The following is a 20,115-nucleotide window of genomic DNA, read 5'->3' on the forward strand; positions in this document are numbered from 1 at the left end:
GTGTACTGCGCGCTCTGCCTCTTCGGTCTGCAGGAACGGACCCCGCACTGTTGACCAATATGCTCCTCGCTCTCACTAACACGTCATGAGTGGCAGTGGAGTTATTCCTTAAGCTACAAAGGCAAGAGGTGTGCGACATTGATCCCGCCAGGCGTAGTAGTTACTACACAAGATTGCTTGTGGCATTCACGGAGGAGCTGGCCACAGTGGAATGCTGCTTTTGGGCTTGGGAAACAAGCACTGAGTGGTGGATCACATCGTCTATGCACGTCTGGATGACTAGCAGGGGCTGCAGAACTTTCGGATGAGAAAAGCCACATTTATGGGACTGTGTGATGAGCTCGGCCCAGCCCTGTGGTGCAAGGACACAAGAACGAGAGCTGCCCTGTTATTGGAGAAGCGTGTGGTGATTGCACTGTGCAAGCTGACTACTCCAGACTGCTACCGATCGGTCACTAACCAGGTCAGAGTGGGAAAGTCGACTGTTGGACTCGTGTTGACGGAAGCGTGCAGGGCCATTAATCGCATCCTGCTCTGAAAAACCGTGATTCTGGACAACGTACGTGACGTTGTGGATGGCTTTGCACAAATGGGCTTCCCTAGCTGCGGAGGGGCAATAGATGGCACGCATATTCCAATTCTGGCACCAGACCACCTAGCCACCGAGTATATTAATCGGAAGGGGTATTTCTCTGTGGTTCTCCAGGCGCTTGTGGATCACCATAGGCATTTCACGGACATTAATGCATGCTGGTCCGGAAAGGTGCACTGTGGGGGGGTGGGGAAAGGGAGGGTCCCAGGAGGAGGTGGGGTCCTGGGATGGTTAAAGATTTGTGTATGTCCAGGTATCATACACAACCTTGTCCTTTGGAGTACAGTGCATCGGGTACTGTACTTCAGCAGGGCTAAACTGCAGAGGGACGGGTGTTGAGTGCAGTGCCCCACCCTCCCTTCCCTCCCAGTGACGGTAGAGTGGCACAGGAAAGTTACCCTTAATGGGGCAAGAAACAAAGCAGCTCTGCCAAAGAACCTGCAGCAGCAGCAGATTGCCCAGTATCTCCATGACAGTTTTGTTGAGATCTGAGGCAGATTCCCGTGAAGTGAGGGAGTCAATCAACAGCCTGTTCACCTGCTCAGACTAGGCACGTGGTGGTATGCGCATCATACAGACACAAGCCTGCTTTCTGCAACCCTCCTGCCCCCAACAACTTGCTTCAGCAATTCCCAAAATCAAACCCACTTACCAGGGGCCTCCTCTCCTGTCTGCACTTCGCCAAGCTCCGAGAGCTGTGACTGGCTTGCCTCCTTCAGGGTAGAGAAGAGCGCCTGTCTGCATGCATCTCTGACCTCCAAGTCATCCTCTGGGTGCCCCTCCCCCTCCACATCCTCGATTTCCTCCTCCTGGCTCAGTCCACTCTCAATTGGCACGCGAGCCACCAAAGTATCCACAGCGGCCTTCGCAGTGGAGATGGGGTCACCGCTAAGTATTGCGTCCAGCTCTTTGTAGAACCGGCACCTCGTGGGCGCAGCACCGGAGCGGCAGTTTGCCTCCCGCACCTTGTGGTAGGCGTTCCGCAGCTCCTTCATTTTGACCCTGCACTGCAGTGCGTCCCGGTCATGGCCCCTTTCTGTCATGCACCGTGAAATCTGTCCATCAGTATCATAATTCCTACAGCTGGAGCACAGCTAGGACTGGACAGCCTTCTCTCCCCAGAAGCTGACGAGGTCCAGCCGCGCGGCATTGCTCCAAGTGGGAGATCGGCTGGTGCATGGAGCAGGCATGGTCACCTGGAAAGATGCACTGAGACCACTGCATGTGCCACTGAGCAAACAGGAAGGGGACTTTCAAAATTCCCAAGGAATTTAAGGGGTGGGGCTCACGGTTGGTCATCTGAGGGCAGGGCAGTAGAATTCAAACCGATGACCAGAAAGGCGAGAACAGGCATTGTGGGACACCTCCCGAAGGCGAAACACGGTGCGGTAATTGACCAGGGTGTCTACACTGGCACCGCGGCGCCGTAGCCCTGGCGGAGAAAGCTGTACGCCTCTCATCAGGGTGGGGTGGTGTTTTTTCCCCACAGTGCTGCAAGTGAGCAGTTTCTGAGCACGAAGTTGCTTGGCAGTGGTGCACCTCGGGAGTTACGCCGCAGAAAGCTGCTTTACTGCGCAGAAACTTGCCAGTGTAGACAAGGTCTAAGGGCTTATCTACGCTTAAAACACTACAGCAGCACAGGATTCTCTCGTCAGTGTAGGTAATCCACCTCCCGAGAAGCGGTAGCTAGTTTGAGGAAGAATTCTAGCACTGTCTGCACAGGAATTTAGGTCAGTTTAACTACACTGCTCAGGGGCGTGGATTTTTCACACCCTTAGCCGATGTAGTTAAACTGACCTAATTTTCTAGTGTAGACCAGATCTCAGCCAAGAACAGGAAAAAACCACATTACAAATCACTTTCACCTTCTTTACACATCAGAAAGCAAAAAAGGGGCACAAGCGGTAGAAAGAGTTTTCAAGGTGACCTGGAAAACTCTAAGTATTAGTAAGAGTGCAAAAAAAAGATCAAGAAATCAACAGTGATTTTAATTTTAATAAAGGAATTACTGCACCAGCCTTGACACAAACCCCTAAATACACCTACTGTACATGAATACTTTTGCATGCAATGTGCTATTCAAAAGGAGCACCCAACATATGTGCCCTGTTTGAACTAGTACTCTTGAAACTAGAAAAGCCTCTGGAAGAGAAGTGTGGTAAATCAATCACAAATGCAATCAATTAAGTGTTACAGTACTCATGATACTGTAATCTCAGACTCCTAAAATTAAACTTAACTCTATATATGGGAAGGCTAGAAGCTAGCAACATGCTTAAAAGTTACTCAACATAGCATAGTTGGTGTTTTAAAGCAAACAGTAATGACAGACAAACAAAAAAAACAGGGAGGAAAAAACAAGACTTGTCAATACCTCTTTCTGTCCTTGACTAAACTGATCCTATTAAACCATTTGCTGAACACAATCGCAGCACTGCAAATACACAGTAGATAAATATTTTCCATTCCAAACATGCTATTGTTTCTGCCATTTGTTGGGCTACGCTCAGTTGCTTTACATTACTAATTTATTAAATTCCACAAAAGTTTGTTTCATTTCAGCAAAGGCCTTTAACCATGTACTTACAGAAAGGGCATATTTAGAGGACACATACATTACAGTAACGAGGTTGCAGTACCAAGGACTGACTCTCTTAATCAGCCAGTAGCATTAGATGCCTATAGTTATACCCACAACTGAATGACTTTGATTTTGTAAAGACAGACCACAGACAACTGTAAACTATCTACAGCATCTCCTGAACACCAGTGCCAAGTTACTAGTAGAAGATTATGGTCAAGGAAGGGACAGAAGGACTCCACACTGAGAATTGAGCTGAAGCTACAAATTCCATTCATATCAATAGCTCAGGCAAGATCTGAAATGAGACAAAGGTTTTTAACCATCAGAGTAAAGTTCTCGAACAGCCTTCCACGGGGAGCAGTGGGGACAAAAAAAACTTAACTGGCTTCAAGACTGAACTCGATAAATTTATAGAGAGGATGGTATGATGGGACTTCCTACAATGGCATGTAGCCAATCTACAACTGCTAACAGCAAATATCTCCAACGGCTGGTGAAGGAACACTAGATGGGGAGGGCTCCGAGTTACTACAGGGAAGTTTTCCCCAGGTATCAGGCTGGGCTTAAAGTCTATGAGATTTCTAAAAGATGTAAGTACGTACACAAAGAGGAAGACAATTTGTGACTGAACATCAGTAACTCCAATACCTCTTACAATAATTATGAAAGGGAGACTGTTTATCTACAATAGTTGTAACAGGCCTTTTTTATGCGAGTGACAAATAGAGCTCAGGGCAGACGGAGGAGAGGCTGATGAACGAAACCAGGTGGTTAAATAATTTGACTAGCAGTAGTGTTACTGGTAGCACAGCCATGATAAGCCATCTTAGTTTTCAGAATGATCCCGCTATCCGATACTTCTGTACATCCTTAACTTCCCTACCTGCTAGTACCAGAATCCGCTTAGCATCCTTTCCCCATGACTTGAGAGGTACCCTTTTGTTATCTCTTCGGTGCCTTATTCCAAACCGTTAACCACACTTCATAGCTTCTGTAGGCCAAGCACACTGCATACACTAGGGACTCTCCTTGCATTCCTCCATTCCCCCGTGAGCAACACGTGCCACTCTCCTATTCCCTCTATTTCAGGAACTCCCCACCACCCTTCCCACCCCCATTCCCCAGGCTTCCAAACTGTTAACTCCTCCAGAGACCTTTAACACCTAAGACTTAAATGGGTGGACTTTAGATTAAATTGTTTCCCTTTCACCTTCTCTTAGCAAGCAAGGGAGTTGAGAAACAGATCTGTATTTTTCTGCTCTTCAATCCATCGCACTGCAAGGCTGAAGTCAGGTACTGTGAAATGATGCTTCTCTGCCTCAATCTCAAAATATACCAGGTTTCTCCTGTAAGCTCTCACCTGCCTTCATTTCCCTGTCCCGAGGGACTGAGCTGAGAGCACATCAGATTTAAACCAAAGAGAAATTCACTGTGAAGGCTGACATCCCTGATTTGAGCCTTCCCAGGACCACCACCCCCCATCTGAACAGGACTGCATTGGAGCTACTTTTCCAGCAACAATTGTTCTACCATTAGAGAAGGTCTGAAGACCAGATTACCCCCCAGTACACCTGCACAGAGGCACTGTAACTGAGGGCACAATTTGAAAACAAAGGCGTTGCACAGCTGGCTGTGCTAACAATTCTGTTGTTGTGCAATCCTGAGAAGAATTCAGTTCTCTCCCCCAGAGCTGTGTTGCTTCTGCAGGGGCAAGAAGTTGTAAAAAAATCTTATTTCTTCACTGAAGTCAGATACACAGTAGAGAGAACAGATCTGCTGAGTGAGAAGGTGGCCCCTTTACACTAAGGGCCTGGCTACACTGGAAACTTCAAAGCACTGTCACGGGAGTGCCTCCTGCTGCAGCGCTTTGAAGTGCAAGCGTGGTCGCGCGCGAGCCCTGGGAGAAAGCGCTCCTGGTAATCCACCTCCATGAGCATTAGCGTTTTAAAGCGCTGTGACTTGCTGCGCTCGGGGGGTGATTTTTCACACCCCTGCACCGGCAAGTTAGAGCGCTATAAAACGTAAGTGTAGCCAAGCCCTCAGCCTTCAGAGTAGAACCACACTCAGTTTAGCTTTCTTGCAGTTTTAAAGTACCACACTGACTAAAAATGAATTGCTTTACTCTCACAATAGTCCCGTCCATCTGCTGTGCAATTCAATGGCTTCTGTAACTTTGTTCAGGACATGTTTCGTTTTTTACAACTTGTTTTCACATTACCCACTAGTTCTGAATTTTGTAAGTAAAACAAAAGCTTGCTTTTCCCAAGGGTCCTTACATAGAAAGAGTCACTCCACAAAGTTCAACATTAACGCAGGATTATACGCCAAAATAAAAGTAAAAGCTATTAGACCGACAGCCAGAAAGCGGTGGTTAGATTAAAAGAAGTCTGAACAGCAAGCAGGTTTACCGGCTATATGTACTCCAGTATCTGGGAGCGTTCTAGTTTCTGCTCCAACTCTGAATTGTGTGGCAGTTAAAGCCAGAAATAAATTTCATTCAGCTCTCTCAGGTCTGATATTCAAAAATGCGATCCATCCACAACTCCAGCTGAAGTCAATGGGAGCTGCAGCTGTTCAGCACTTCTGAAAATAATCAGGCCATCAGCACGTTCTTATTTGGATAAGCTGTCTGGAAAGTTAAAAAGAAATTAGTGTAAGTGAAGCTGACTTTACCAACTACAACAGCTTGGGTTTATCATGCACAAAAATCATTTACATGCATTTAAAACCATTATTTACCGCCCCCCCCCAAAGACAATAATGGCCCTTTCAGATCAGCTGTGGTCTATTATGTGAATACACACTTAGGGCAGGATCCTCCCCTCAGAGCCGCACCATAAACCACTGCACATCGCGGGCTTCTCTTACATTGTCTGATAGTCACCATACAGGACATGGTGAGTACTGCACATCTAAGGCCTGATCTACAGGTTTTTGTACCAGTATGACCATTTTGGTAAGGGGTGTAATTCTTTTCTGACAATTATACCAGTAGAACCCCTAGTATGGACACAGTCTACTGGTATCAAGGTGCCTTACTCCAGTAGGGCTTATTCCCCGTCCCATACAGGGATGTGCAATACCCCATTTATACCATGGGAACTGCACCCACACCGGAGGGGTTGTATCATTTTAATTATACGGTTATAGTTAAAGAGGTACAACTTGTGTGTTTAGATAAGCCCCGGGACAGAAGAGTGAACCTGTGACCCTTTGACTGTAAACTAACCTTTATAGAGAGTAACGATAGAGGTGTGTACAACCCACTTGGTTTTAACCATCTTGTTCATGCGACTCCCTCACCCTGACATCCCAAGAGCAAGCATTACTGGTTGTGCCCAATTTCTTTTAAGAGAAGTAAAGATCCGTCCTTTCATCCGTATAACTTTGTGCCCAACTCATTCTTAATGGGAGCAGGGAAGAGGCTAGACGGCTGGGCAGCAGGTTAGGGATCGGGTTCAGCCTCTCATCTCTGAAGATTTAAACTCAACTCATGGGGGGGGCGGGGGGGGGGAAATATTGGGCTTGTATCCTGTGCTACTTTGATGTATAAAGGGCTGAAACTTGTCAGAAGAAAGGGGACTTGTGAGAAAAGCAGGGTCTCGTTCACTTTGGAAAACTATGGCTGCCTCTAGGTTTTTGCGCACAAACCTCACTGGTGAAGCTCCAGTAATGGGAGCACCAGTGCACACAAGGAGCAGGTTCTATTTATCAGGGTAATCAAGAGCAGCTCTGAGCAGAGAGGACACAGTGGCATGAACACCAGTGACAGATTCACTCAAGTGACCCTGCTGTAGGGAGCACATGCCTTTCAGTATGGACACAGTGAGACACGACTTGACCTCAGAGACACTGCCATGCTAAAGGGCGAATGCAGAGAGACCCACACAGAGGAACTCTAAGGGACAGAAGTATTTTTTCCAGCTTCTCACTAATGCAGTTAATAGGTTTCCACATACCTACAGAAGGGTGGCTCTGTTTAACCACTTGTATTTGACTGACTTGGCTTTCTCTGTTTGCTAATCAACTTTGCTTTAAATTACAGTTTATTTTTTGGTTGTTGGGGAGTTTTGTTGGTCTTGAACTATTCACTGGGGTCTATTTGCCAGGACATGAAATACAAGCTTTCAATCTCTATTACCTGACCTAAGGAGCTCTGTCCCAGGGGCAGGTCAAGACATTGCCAACCAGACATGCCAAACTGGGAGGGGGCGGGGGGTGTAGAAATGGGGCTTATTGTTGGCTTAATTGGCTTGTGAGTTGCTTGTTGGCTAGTAGCTTGTTGCTTCTTTTATCTGATCAGCTACGGCAAGCAGGGGCAAGACAGTCAGGGGTGCACAGGGGGCCCACCACAGTCCCAGACTGCACGCTGGGGGGATCTAGTCACAGAGTGTTGGGTTCTTAGGGATTGGCTTGTTTTGGCCTTGTTTTGAAATGGGATTAGCTTGATTTTTGGCTTATTATGAAAGTCGGGGTGCTGATTTACCACGTGAAAGCTGGCAACTGTGTTGCCAACCCTTAAAAGGTTCTACCCAGCTGCTGGGTGAAGTAGTAAGAGGGAAGTAGAGAACCAAAAGGTTATACTTGACCTTGCAGATGTTAATAAGTTACCCAGAGCACTGTTTATGCCAGCTCTAGTGGCCACGGGCACATTTACCCAGGGCTCGGTTGCTGGCATTTTCCCCTAAAGACACCTGACCACAAAGCAGTGCCAAGCAGTCCAACAGTGACCGTATGTCTGACTCTACAAAATCAAGGTATTGTCCATTCACTTTTAAACAGTTCACACTTATGCTACAAAAGGCCACATACAACCCCTTTCTTGGGCGGGGGGGGCAGTTAAGCTGGAGATGGGCGACAGCCTTGAATGAACTTGGGACTTTAACATGGTTTTCAGCAAAATACGTAAACACACATTCCCAGCAGTGCTATACCTAACACTAACAGGGCAAGTGCTTGTTTCAGACTTGCTTCCAAATCACATAGGAAATATATGCTCAGTATGATCAATGGTGCAAATAAGGTTGGGTAACTACACTCATACGTTTATATTTAATAGGCATGAGAATGGAAACAGCCATCTCACTTTCACCACTAATGAAGGAACAGAATAATGATCTTGCCAGTTAAGAATTCAGGCACCCTAGTCCTCATCTTAGGTTAAATAAAAATCTCTGTACAGCTAGGGTCTAATTTTAAAACTATGCATGCAGTCCTTTATATCCTAGTTTGAAAGGAACAAGGAGAAAGGAAATGACTAATCAAAGAAGCAGTAAATTAATATATTTTGGTATTAGGAAAAAAGAAAACTAGCATGTATTTTTAATACTCCATACAGGAGGATGCATTGGTCCTGCTCTGATCAGAGGGTTGGACTAGATCAGCATTTTTCACAGTTCGGGTCGCAATCCAATACTGGGTCACGGCATGTTAGGCACTAGGTTGCTCTGGTCAGCACCGCCGACCGGGACGTTAAAAGTCCCGTCATCGGTGCTGCCCAGCTAAGGCAGGCTAGTGCCTACGTGCTCCAACACCGCACTGCGCCCCGGAAGCTGCCAGCAGCGGGTCCGGCTTCTAGGCGGGGGGGGCCACGGGGCTCCGTGCGCTGCCCCCGCCCCGAGCATCAGCGCCACACTCCCATTGGCCAGGGTGAGGGGTGCAGGCTCCAGGCGGCGCTTACCTCAAGCGGCTCCTAGAAGCAATGGCATGTCCCCACTCCAGCTCCTATGCGGACCCACGGCCAGGCAGCTCTGCACGCTGCCCTGTCCACAGGCACCACCCCTGCAGCTCCCATTGGCCACAGTTCCCAGCCAATGGGACCTGCGGGGGCAGCACTTGGGGCAGGGGCAGCGTGCACAGCAGAAGCCCCTGGCTGCCCCGACAAGTAGGAGCCAGAGGGGGGCCATGCCACTGCTTCCAAAAGCAGCGTGGAGCAGCCCCAGACCCTGCTCCCCAGCTGGAGCACTGGAGCAGGGCAAGCCCCAGACCCTGCTCCCCAGCAGCAGCTTGAGGACTGGCTTAAAACGGCTGGCTGGCCGGATCTGGCCTGCAGGCCATAGTTTGCCCACTGCTGATCTAGAGGCTCCAAACAGGGCTTCTGCTAATCTGAATTGCACTAGTGGAAAAATTCTGGCTGGTGCTAGAGACAGAGCATCTTTCTTTATCATCATGCCTTCCCCAAGACATTAGCAGAAGGCAGGCAGGCAGGCAACTGGGAACCACGCTGCCTCTATCATCTCTGCTCTAAGCGTGCAGTGTTGCAAGAAAGCACTCATGCAGTCCAATTTGGGGAAGAGGGATGCGCGTCAGTCAAGCGCAAACACGCAGAAGCCACCTCCAAGGAGAACACACCAATTCTCTCACCCAGAATGCAATACGGACACCAACACTTGGCATGCATCTATACACATGTCATAGAGCCCTGGGACGCAGTTTGTTTTCAGCCAAGAAATGGCTTTCATTTGCACTCTGCCTGAAGGTATTTGTCTAACTTTCTATCTCCCATGCCATGCTTTATGCTTGGAAGGAGCTCCCAACAAGAGCCCACAAAGCACTGACCTCCTTCAAATCCTTCCTCAAAACAACCGTGCCGTGAGGCTGCAATAAACTTAGCAACAGCTAAGCAGCTGGTGTGCTGACATGGTTAAGCTAAGTCGGCTCATTCTTACCTGGTGCACCTTTCATCTTTATTGCATCCCACTGTTGTTTTGTCTTATGCTCAGACTATAAACTCTTTGGAGCAAAGGCTATGTGTTATAGGGTTTTACAGTGCTTAGCACAACAAGGTGGAGGCCTCAAGGTGCTACTGCAAAAACAAATATTTTTTAAGCCAGAACGGCTTTTGAACCCCCTCCAGAAACCACCAAAATCCAATCGAGCAGTCCTTGGCCGTGACAGCACGCACGCAGGGAGTCTACTTCGTTCATCTGGATATTCGAACTCCATAGCAGGAAAACATCACTCTGCCTCTAGAAGAGGTGCTAAACGTTGCCTGTGTTTGACTAGGATTGACTATGAGTGTTCCAATCCATCATAATTAAGGATTACAAATTCACCCTTTTTCTAACCCTTGATTTAGGGAGCCAAACACATTCATTGTTAAAAGGGGGGTTTTAAAATTGAACTAGAAGCTACAGCAACAAGAGCAATTGTGAGGATTCGGAACCAGACAGCTGACGCTATTAAATGTGAAAGGTTTCAGAGTAGCAGCCGTGTTAGTCTGTATTCACAAAAAGAAAAGGAGGACTTGTGGCACCTTAGAGACTAACAAATTAATTTGAGCATAAGCTTTCGTGAGCTACAGCTAAGATGCCACAAGTCCTCCTTTTCTTTTTATTAAATGTGAAAGTTTCCTACAAACTAATAGTGGTCTCGCAATGGAACCAGAGAAGCATTCATTGTCTATCCGACTTCACAGCCAGAGACCGAGAAGCCCAAGCAGGTCTTTGCCCTAGCAATGCAGCACGCTGACCCTGGTCATTTTAGTAACAAGATTTTTCCATTATTTCTGCTCAGTCTGCTGTTCACACAACCACACAAAAAGATTGAGCAACTGACAAAAAAGTGCTTTGTTAACCTTTCCGTGACTCAATGATCCTATTGTTAAACAGCAATGCACAAAATAAGTAACTGACAGCAAACCTCTACAGAAAGAGGGATGTCCCAGCTATCTGAAGTACTAAAGAAGATCTGACCCACCTACCTACCAAGCTACTTTGGAGAGACACAAAATTTTAAAAAGAGTGATTAAGAACACTTTCAAATGAGGAAAGGAGGACTTGTGGCACCTTAGAGACTAACAAGTTTATTTGAGCATAAGCTTTCATGAGCTACAGCTCACTTCATCGGATGCTCACGAAAGCTTATGCTCATATAAACTTGTTAGTCTCTAAGGTGCCACAAATCCTTCTTTTCTTTTTGCAGATACAGACTAACACGGCTGCTACTCTGAAACCTTTCAAATGAGGAAATCACAATTATAACAGATTGCGTGGCATATTAGACATGGTTTACTGAACCAACACAGAGTTTAAAGAAATTATTTACCCCACAAATATATTATATTTAAGTAGCAGAGAGATTTGGGTTTCCCTTAGAAGAAGGGAAATGGGATTACTGCATTAACAAGTAAGTCACTGGAAACAGCATGTATTGAGACTGCAAGCATCTGTTTCACAATTCACCGTAACACAGCAGTCATTTGCAAAACCATCTCTGCTTTAACCCCATTTTCAGATCCAACTTTTGAAACATTCACCTTTTGGGCTGAAAATTCTCTTGGACCAGGAGATTAGAGATAAAAATTCCTTCTGCCATTTGAATTATCGGAGGTGAGAACACAAAGTTCTCCAAGTTTCTCTAAAAGAAAGTGGTTAGAAATTTTGGAACACACCCAGAGTTCAAAACCCATCAGGAACAAACAATTTTCATTTACTAATGTCTTTGCTAAGTTTTTTAAGACGTGTTTAGATTTCAGATATCGACTACTTGAAAACGGCATACTCAGCACAAGCAGGAAAAGTCTCCCTCAGTTAACAGGTGACCCTTAGTCAGATGCACTGCATAAATGTGCACAATAGGATCATCTGTGGCACCTTAGAGACTAACCAATTTATTTGAGCATAAGCTTTCGTGAGCTACAGCTCACTTCATCAGAATCATAGAATCATAGAATCATAGAATATCAGGGTTGGAAGGGACCCCAGAAGGTCATCTAGTCCAACCCCCTGCTCAAAGCAGGACCAAGTCCCAGTTAAATCATCCCAGCCAGGGCTTTGTCAAGCCTGACCTTAAAAACCTCTAAGGAAGGAGATTCTACCACCTCCCTAGGTAACGCATTCCAGTGTTTCACCACCCTCTTAGTGAAAAAGTTTTTCCTAATATCCAATCTAAACCTCCCCCATTGCAACTTGAGACCATTACTCCTCGTTCTGTCATCTGCTACCATTGAGAACAGTCTAGAGCCATCCTCTTTGGAACCCCCTTTCAGGTAGTTGAAAGCAGCTATCAAATCCCCCCTCATTCTTCTCTTCTGCAGACTAAACAATCCCAGCTCCCTCAGCCTCTCCTCATAAGTCATGTGCTCTAGACCCCGAATCATTTTTGTTGCCCTTCGCTGGACTCTTTCCAATTTATCCACATCCTTCTTGTAGTGTGGGGCCCAAAACTGGACACAGTACTCCAGATGAGGCCTCACCAGTGTCGAATAGAGGGGAACGATCACGTCCCTCGATCTGCTCGCTATGCCCCTACTTATACATCCCAAAATGCCATTGGCCTTCTTGGCAACAAGGGCACACTGCTGACTCATATCCAGCTTCTCGTCCACTGTCACCCCTAGGTCCTTTTCCGCAGAACTGCTGCCTAGCCATTCGGTCCCTAGTCTGTAGCGGTGCATTGGGTTCTTCCGTCCTAAGTGCAGGACCCTGCACTTATCCTTATTGAACCTCATCAGATTTCTTTTGGCCCAATCCTCCAATTTGTCTAGGTCCTTCTGTATCCTATCCCTCCCCTCCAGCGTATCTACCACTCCTCCCAGTTTAGTATCATCCGCAAATTTGCTGAGAGTGCAATCCACACCATCCTCCAGATCATTTATGAAGATATTGAACAAAACCGGCCCCAGGACCGACCCCTGGGGCACTCCACTTGACACCGGCTGCCAACTAGACATGGAGCCATTGATCACTACCCGTTGAGCCCGACAATCTAGCCAGCTTATGCTCAAATAAATTGGTTAGTCTCTAAGGTGCCACAAGTACTCCTTTTCTTTTTGCGAATACAGACTAACACGGCTGTTACTCTGAAATAGGATCATTGAAATAGGAATTTAAATGGCCGATGGAGAAACTTGTAAACTCTGCCAGCAACATCACTCTAGAATTTTTTTTCCTACCCTCTAGTCCACACACTTCCCCTGCTCACACAAACCTAGGAAGTTAAAAGCAAAAATAACCATCTTGATGCAGTGTTAAAGTGGCACCCTATAACAACAATTCAGGAAATACAAAAATGAGTGTTCCAGGAACAGTGTAAACTTGTCTAGGTTGCATTAAGTACTACTCGCTATACCCATTTTTCTTGTTAAGCATATAAATAGTTCTACTCTGAGAAATGCCAATGTAAAAATGGTACCTTACTCAACAGATCCGTTTCCTGTAGGACTCATTGTCAACTAAAATAAGATAATAAGTTTTACTACTTTTTAACTCCTGAACACACTGCAGAGCCCCACAGCTGACAAACTGCATTGGATTCTACTCTGCCTCATGTATTAACACATCTGTTAATTAAATTCTGATTGCTGGATCAAATTTTGTCCTCTGTTACACTAGGAAACCCATTTAAAGGAATTGTAAAGATATAAGCAAGAGCAGAATTTGGACCACATCTTTTTTGCTGAAAATATGGTACAAACCAGAAAAGATCATTTGGCCTGGTCATCCCAGATTGAATTTGCACATCTGGAAATTAGGAAAAGACTCTTTACTTGGAAGCTGAGCAAGTTTGTGTCTCAAGGATTTCCATGGAAAATGCAAACTCTAGAGTTCAGTTTTCCCACAGTATAACTGCCCTTTCATTTTGTATATACTATACAACATATAAGATTATGGTACTTAGACACCAAGGTGATAAAAGCCTTAGGCTGTATAATGCGGCAGAGTTAAAGCTCTTGGAACTCTGAATTCTCCATTTCCTGAACTTTGATTTAAATGTGTCAATAGAGTAAAAAGTTTCCAAAGTTTAAGGAAATTCCCAAAATTAAGATTTATTCCCACAATGTTAGCCGAAACCAAGTTACACCTCTTACATATTTTACAGGATATACTGTATTTTACATATAGTGTGTTTAACTTTGTGCAGCAACATTCACTTGGGAATTTCCCAGTTCATGTTCCGTTGCTCATCATGAACATTTTGTTTCCCTAAAGAAAGGCAGGGGTGGGAGAATACATACAGGGCGTGTAAATTCATTGACCTAGGCCAATGCTAAAGGCTCCCATCACCAAATCTGAAAAGTCTACAGCATGGCTAGAATGACCTTACCACAGCCACCCATAAAAGGTTTTAAGAAACCAATTGCCTATGGTCCAGGCATCATAAACATGGGCAAGATACTGTCCTTGCAGTTTTCGTTTAGAAGATACAAGCCACTGGGCATTGGTTTCATACAGACCTGTCAGAGAGGTGACTTTTCACCACATTAATCTTTGCTCTGTATGCCATACGTTACTGCCTCCATTTCACAGAATCATAGGATGGGAAGGAACCTCGAGAGGTCATCTAGTCCAGTCCCCTCCACTCAAGGCAGGACTCAGTATTATCTAGTGTTATCCATTCATGATGCATTCTCAAAATATTTGTATATAGGAACTCACTAGATGCGGGGTCTGTACAGTCAGTAGATTGAATCTTAATAAAGACCAGGAATGACCACCTTTACGATGTCATGTCCAGTCAGGAACCAGTGACATATTTCTACAGACTGTAAAGGACTGAAGGACCCTATTCAATGAAATAAAATATTCTTGGCCTCTGATAAATTTTTGTATCACAACTAGAGCAAACTTAAAGACTGTTTGGGTGACTCCAAATGTGCATTTCCATATTTTCAGAAGGTTGAGTTAAGGTTGAGTCTGAATTTCCCTCTAGTCTAATGCTTGTTTTTCCCCAATGTTCTGATAAGTCTGATAAGCTGCGGGCGGGGGTTATTTTTTTAATCCTTATTCATTTGTACGCTTAAACTTAACTTCAGATTAATTACGATTGGTATCTGGGAATCCTCAGGATTTTGGAAAACGTTTAAAAAAAGCTCAACAGCAGATGTTTAAGTAGTCTGGGTCCTTCCAAGTCTGTCAAGGCTCTCATTCTCCCTGTGCTTATTGTCCCATAATCCTATTAGCAGCTCCACAGGCCATACAACAGGGTTCCCTCTAATTTTTCCCAACCATGTGTGGAATGAATTTTGTTATGTGCACCACTATGGAGGCGATGTGTGACACATCACCTCCACAGTAGTGCACATAACAAAATTCATGTTGTGGAGGTGGGGCCAAGGGGTTTGGAGCATGGAACGGGGCTCTGGCTGGGGGTGCAGGCTGTGGAGTGGGGCCAGGGACGAGGGGTCTGAAGTGCAAGAGGGTTCTCCGGGGCTACAGCAGGGGGAGAGAGGACCGCCCCTAATGCTCTCTCCCTGCAGCAGCACCTGGGCTGCTGGGGATGGGGGGGAATGAGGCACCTCTCCCAGAAGCAGGAACTCTGGGGCTGGGGCTGCTGGATAGGTGCCCTTCCCCCAGCCACAGCAGGTCCGAGCCCGGGGAGGGACACCCCAGCTGCATCTGGGTTCGGGCCGCTCTGGGGTCGGGCCAGGCCGCGCCTGGGGCCAATCCGGCTGCACCACCCTGGCAGGTCCTGGCGGCAGGCTGAGCGCCCTAGCAGGTTGCGGGCTAAGCTAGGTGGGGGACAGGGGACAGGTGCCCCTCCCACAGCCGCGACAGGTCTCCGGGCGGGTTCCCTGAGCATCTGTGAGGCACTAAATAAGCTGCTGTGAGGCCATGCAGCTTACAGGGAATTTAAGGCTCAGGTCCATCCATTCCATGCTTACCCAACCAGTATCTCCAAAATTCCCCCACCGTAGATTTACTCCTATTTCAATGCTGGACATGCCACTGAAGTTCAAAAATGTAGTCCCGCACATCACAACTAGGTGAATCTAAACCAAATTGCCTGCCATTTTTTGTGGCACACTAAGAACAGTTCCTGATGATCTTGTATTTAGTGAAAAAGTCTCTGGCCACAGATTTTCACATGCAAGATTTGAAGTTGAAAAGGTTCCAAAAATGTATTTGGAGAGGGGGGCAGAAGGAAGGGCAATTAAAAATGGAAGTACACTACCCATAATATACACCATCTTTCAGACATTAGTCATGTGACAGGACAGCTGACTAGCCAGCACATCCATTTGGCGTAACTGAAACTGCAAAATAGAACACATAAACGGTAACTGTCATTTTTAAGAGGGCCCTGAGATACATTCTAAATCTCACTGAACCCATGTATATTTTAAGGTGCAAAAAAGTAGAGAGAGCTGCTCAAATCACAATTAGAATGGTGTACTACGTAGGTAGACAGGACTAAATGATTCTGCATTTTGTAGAATCTACCCTATTAAGGAGACACTGGCCTTTTTTTTTTTTAATTTTATTTTATTTATTTAATAAAGAAGCTGTTTTAGACACACACATGCACTAAGCTAAATTTAGCATGCAACCGGAACCTGATAGCGTATCACAGGCTTTAGATATGAAAATGACCTTATTAAAAAGTAGTAGAGAAATGTAGGTACTTCTCGTTCAATTTCTCCAGGAAGCCTGCTGCTGCACTAAGTAAAATCATAATTGAGACCCATCTGAGAAGTTTTGCCATCAACTAGGGCAGTGGTCTCTAAAGTTTTTACACACAAGCTCACTTTTTGAATTTAAGTGCAAACCCAGGAGCTACCCTGCCCCCTCCCTGAGGCCCCACCCCTTCCCCGGGGCCCCGCCCCCCCCCCATCAATTGCTCTCCCTCACCCACTTTCACCAGGCTGGGACAGGGGGTTGGGGTTCAGTAGGGGGTGCGAGCTCTGGGTTGGGGATGAGGAGTTTGGTTCATGGGTGGGGGCTTCAGGCTGAGCCTGGGGCAGGGGGTTAGGGTGCAAGCTCTGGGAGGGAGTTTGGGTGCAGAAGGAGGCTCTGGGCTGGGGCAGTGTTGGGGTACAGGAGGGGGTATGACTCTGGGAGGGGGGTCAGGGCTGGGGGTTTGGGGTGCAGGCTCCAGGAGGGGGATGGGGTGCGGGGGGGGGTTCGGGATGCGAGCTCCTGCCAGGCAGTACTTACCTTGGACGGCTCCTGGTCAGCGGCGCAGCGGGACTAAGGCAGGATCCCTGCCTGCCCCAGCCCCACGCCACTCCCAGGAGCAGCCAACACACCCCTGAGGCCCATGGGGGGTAAGGGGGGAAGTACATGGCTCCAGGTGCTGCTCCTGCCTGCAAGCACCACCCCCACAACTCCCATTGGCCACAGTTCCCCATTCCCAGCCAATGCGAGCTGCAGGGGCGGTGCTTGCAGGCAGGAGCAGCACGCGGAGACCCCTGCCCCGCCCCAGGGGTCACAGGAGCGTGCTGGCCACTTCCAGGAGCTGCATGGGGCTGGGGCAGGCAGGCAGGGAGCCTGCCTTAGCCCCACTGCACCACCAAACTTTTAGGGGCTGGAGATCGCAATTGACTGGCCGAGGCTCCACAGTTGACTGATTGATCCTAATCTACGGCTCGGTGACCACTGAACTAGAGCTTCCAGGACTGGGAGGATGCTGCTTCAGACTTGCTTTTTATTTTCTTCCCTACTTTCCAAGTTCAGACAGTGTCACTGAGCAGCCCTCCCCGCTCCCCCCAACTATCAGTTCCCACCAAAAGAACAAACAGTTTACACTTTGGACTTTGAAAAATAATGTTTCCCTGCAGCCTGATCTGTTGAGCATCCATTTCATAGCTGAATGTCAACTATTTACAATACTAACAAGGAGATTAGGGAGAAAGTAGCACAGTCCTTCCTATCACGCCTCAGCATGGATGCTGCACATTCCCGACAGGTATTTGTACAGACACTTGATACCAAAGGATATGGTCCTCCCACTTAGTTTAAATGCTTCAAATAGGATATACTAGTAGTAGCAGTATGTACTTTCAAACCAGTAGAAACTTCATGGGCAAAGGAACCGGAGACAACCAGCCCCTCAGAATTACCCTCCGCTTCCCCCGGTGGCAAAGAGCAGCCCATTGTGACCCCTGGTGTGCAGCCAGAGCACTGCTGGGCTCAGGGGATCCCCAGATGCCGGAATGACCTTTAGGGGCCGCAGGCAGCTGGGCAAAATTTAAAGTCACTCCAGTGGTGCTCTAAAGTATGCTGAGGGCTGGGATCATGGAGGCACAAGAGATGCCCTATCCCCCTCCTCTACAGCTGTGAGTTTTTAAGTGTACCAATGCATAGGTGCCACAAACAGCAGGACAAAGACAAGTTTCTTGATACGATCTGAGTCAGAACCACTGTCTGACACTAAGATAATATGATTTGCTCCCAAGGAAGTTGAGTTTTATAGCAATAACAAAATAATGTTTGAAATGGCTTTGGGGAGGACAGACAAGGGAGAACATCATCTGCTTTTCAGGAGCAGGACTGACCTCTGTCCACTGAAGCAGTAGAGATCCCTAAAGGGTGATTGTGGGCAGAAGAGTGGCTATTTAAAGACAGTCACTTTCAGGAACCGATCTTCAGTTTCGGATCCCATTTTGGTTTCCAACTGCCTGCCCTGCAAATGCAAAATACCCTTCTACTTGTAAACGGAGCACACTTGATCTGGAAGCAACTGAAACTCAACAGCTAAAATGGAACCACCAGGTCCTACAGGGAGCCACGACAGCATAACATACTTTGATTCACATAACCACCACCCTATACCGGACACCTACTGACCGCTATTCCTACCTACATGCCTCCAGCTTTCACCCTGACCACACCACACGATCCATTGTCTACAGCCAAGCTCTGCGATACAACCGCATTTGCTCCAACCCCTCAGACAGAGACAAACACCTACAAGATCTCTATCAAGCGTTCTTACAACTACAATACCCACCTGCGGAAGTGAAGAAACAGACAGAGAGCCAGAAGAGTTCCCAGAAGTCACCTACTACAGGACAGGCCCAACAAAGAAAATAACAGAACGCCACTAGCCGTCACCTTCAGCCCCCAACTAAAACCCCTCCAACGCATTATTAAGGATCTACAACCTATCCTGAAGGATGACCCAACACTCTCACAAATCTTGGGAGACAGGCCAGTCCTTGCCTACAGACAGCCCCCCAACCTGAAGCAAATACTCACCAGCAACCACATACCACACAACAGAACCACTAACCCAGGAACCTATCCTTGCAACAAAGCCCGTTGCCAACTGTGCCCACATATCTATTCAGGGGACACCATCACAGGGCCTAATAACATCAGCCACACTATCAGAGGCTCGTTCACTTGCACATCTACCAATGTGATATATGCCATCATGTGCCAGCAATGCCCCTCTGCCATGTACATTGGGCAAACTGGACAGTCTCTACGTAAAAGAATAAATGGACACAAATCAGATGTCAAGAATTATAACATTCATAAACCAGTCGGAGAACACTTCAATCTCTCTGGTCACTCAATTTCTGATCTCAAAGTGACTATCCTTCAACAAAAAAAACTTCGAAAACAGACTCCAACGAGAGACTGCTGAATTGGAATTAATTTGCAAATTGGATACAATTAACTTAGGCTTGAATAAAGACTGGGAATGGTTGATTCATTATAAAAAGTAACCTATTTCCCCTTGTTTATTCCTTTCCCTCCCCACTGTTCCTCAGATGTTCTTGTTAAACCCTGGATTTGTGCTGGAAATGGCCCACCTTGATTATCATACACATTGTAAGGAGAGTGATCATTTTAGATAAGCTATTACGAGCAGGAGAGTGGGGTGGTGGGAGAGAAAACCTTTTGTAGTGATAAACACCCATTTTTTTCCATGATCTGTGTGTATAAAAACATCTTCTGTATTTTCCACAGTATGCATCCGATGAAGTGAGCTGTAGCTCACAAAAGCTTATGCTCAAATAAATTGGTTAGTCTAAGGTGCCACAAGTACTCCTTTTCTTTTTGCGAATACAAACTAACACGACTGTTACTCTGAAACCTTTGATTCTTCTGGCACTCTGAAGATACAGCACAAGGACTTCGGGGACAGTTCAATTCCTGTGGATTCAAGTTTTTGCTCACTGGATGAGGTCTGAAGAGGACTCCCTTCTTTTCAAACTTTTCTTCTGGCTTTAAACTCTGAAGCAAAAGGGTTAGGAGAAAAATGCCTC

General features: G+C 46.6%; 1 protein-coding gene across 22 annotated transcripts in view; it reads right to left on the minus strand.

Moving 5' to 3' along the window:
• The window catches only part of KTN1 (kinectin 1), a 113,599-nt gene that overhangs the window by 83,537 nt on the left and 9,947 nt on the right, over positions 1-20,115 (minus strand). Inside the window, exon 1 of one of the 22 annotated variants that reach the window (XM_043548457.1) lies at positions 5,585-5,801. The exons of 20 other annotated variants lie outside the window; for them this stretch is intronic. The gene's annotated coding sequence lies outside the window, so the exon portion shown is untranslated. Of the gene's footprint in view, positions 1-5,584; positions 5,802-20,115 lie in introns of those variants that run through there. One more of the 22 variants, XM_037901210.2, reaches the window with a different exon arrangement.

The sequence above is a fragment of the Chelonia mydas genome, chromosome 6 (genome assembly GCF_015237465.2).
Source record: "Chelonia mydas isolate rCheMyd1 chromosome 6, rCheMyd1.pri.v2, whole genome shotgun sequence".
Taxonomy (NCBI): domain Eukaryota; kingdom Metazoa; phylum Chordata; order Testudines; family Cheloniidae; genus Chelonia; species Chelonia mydas.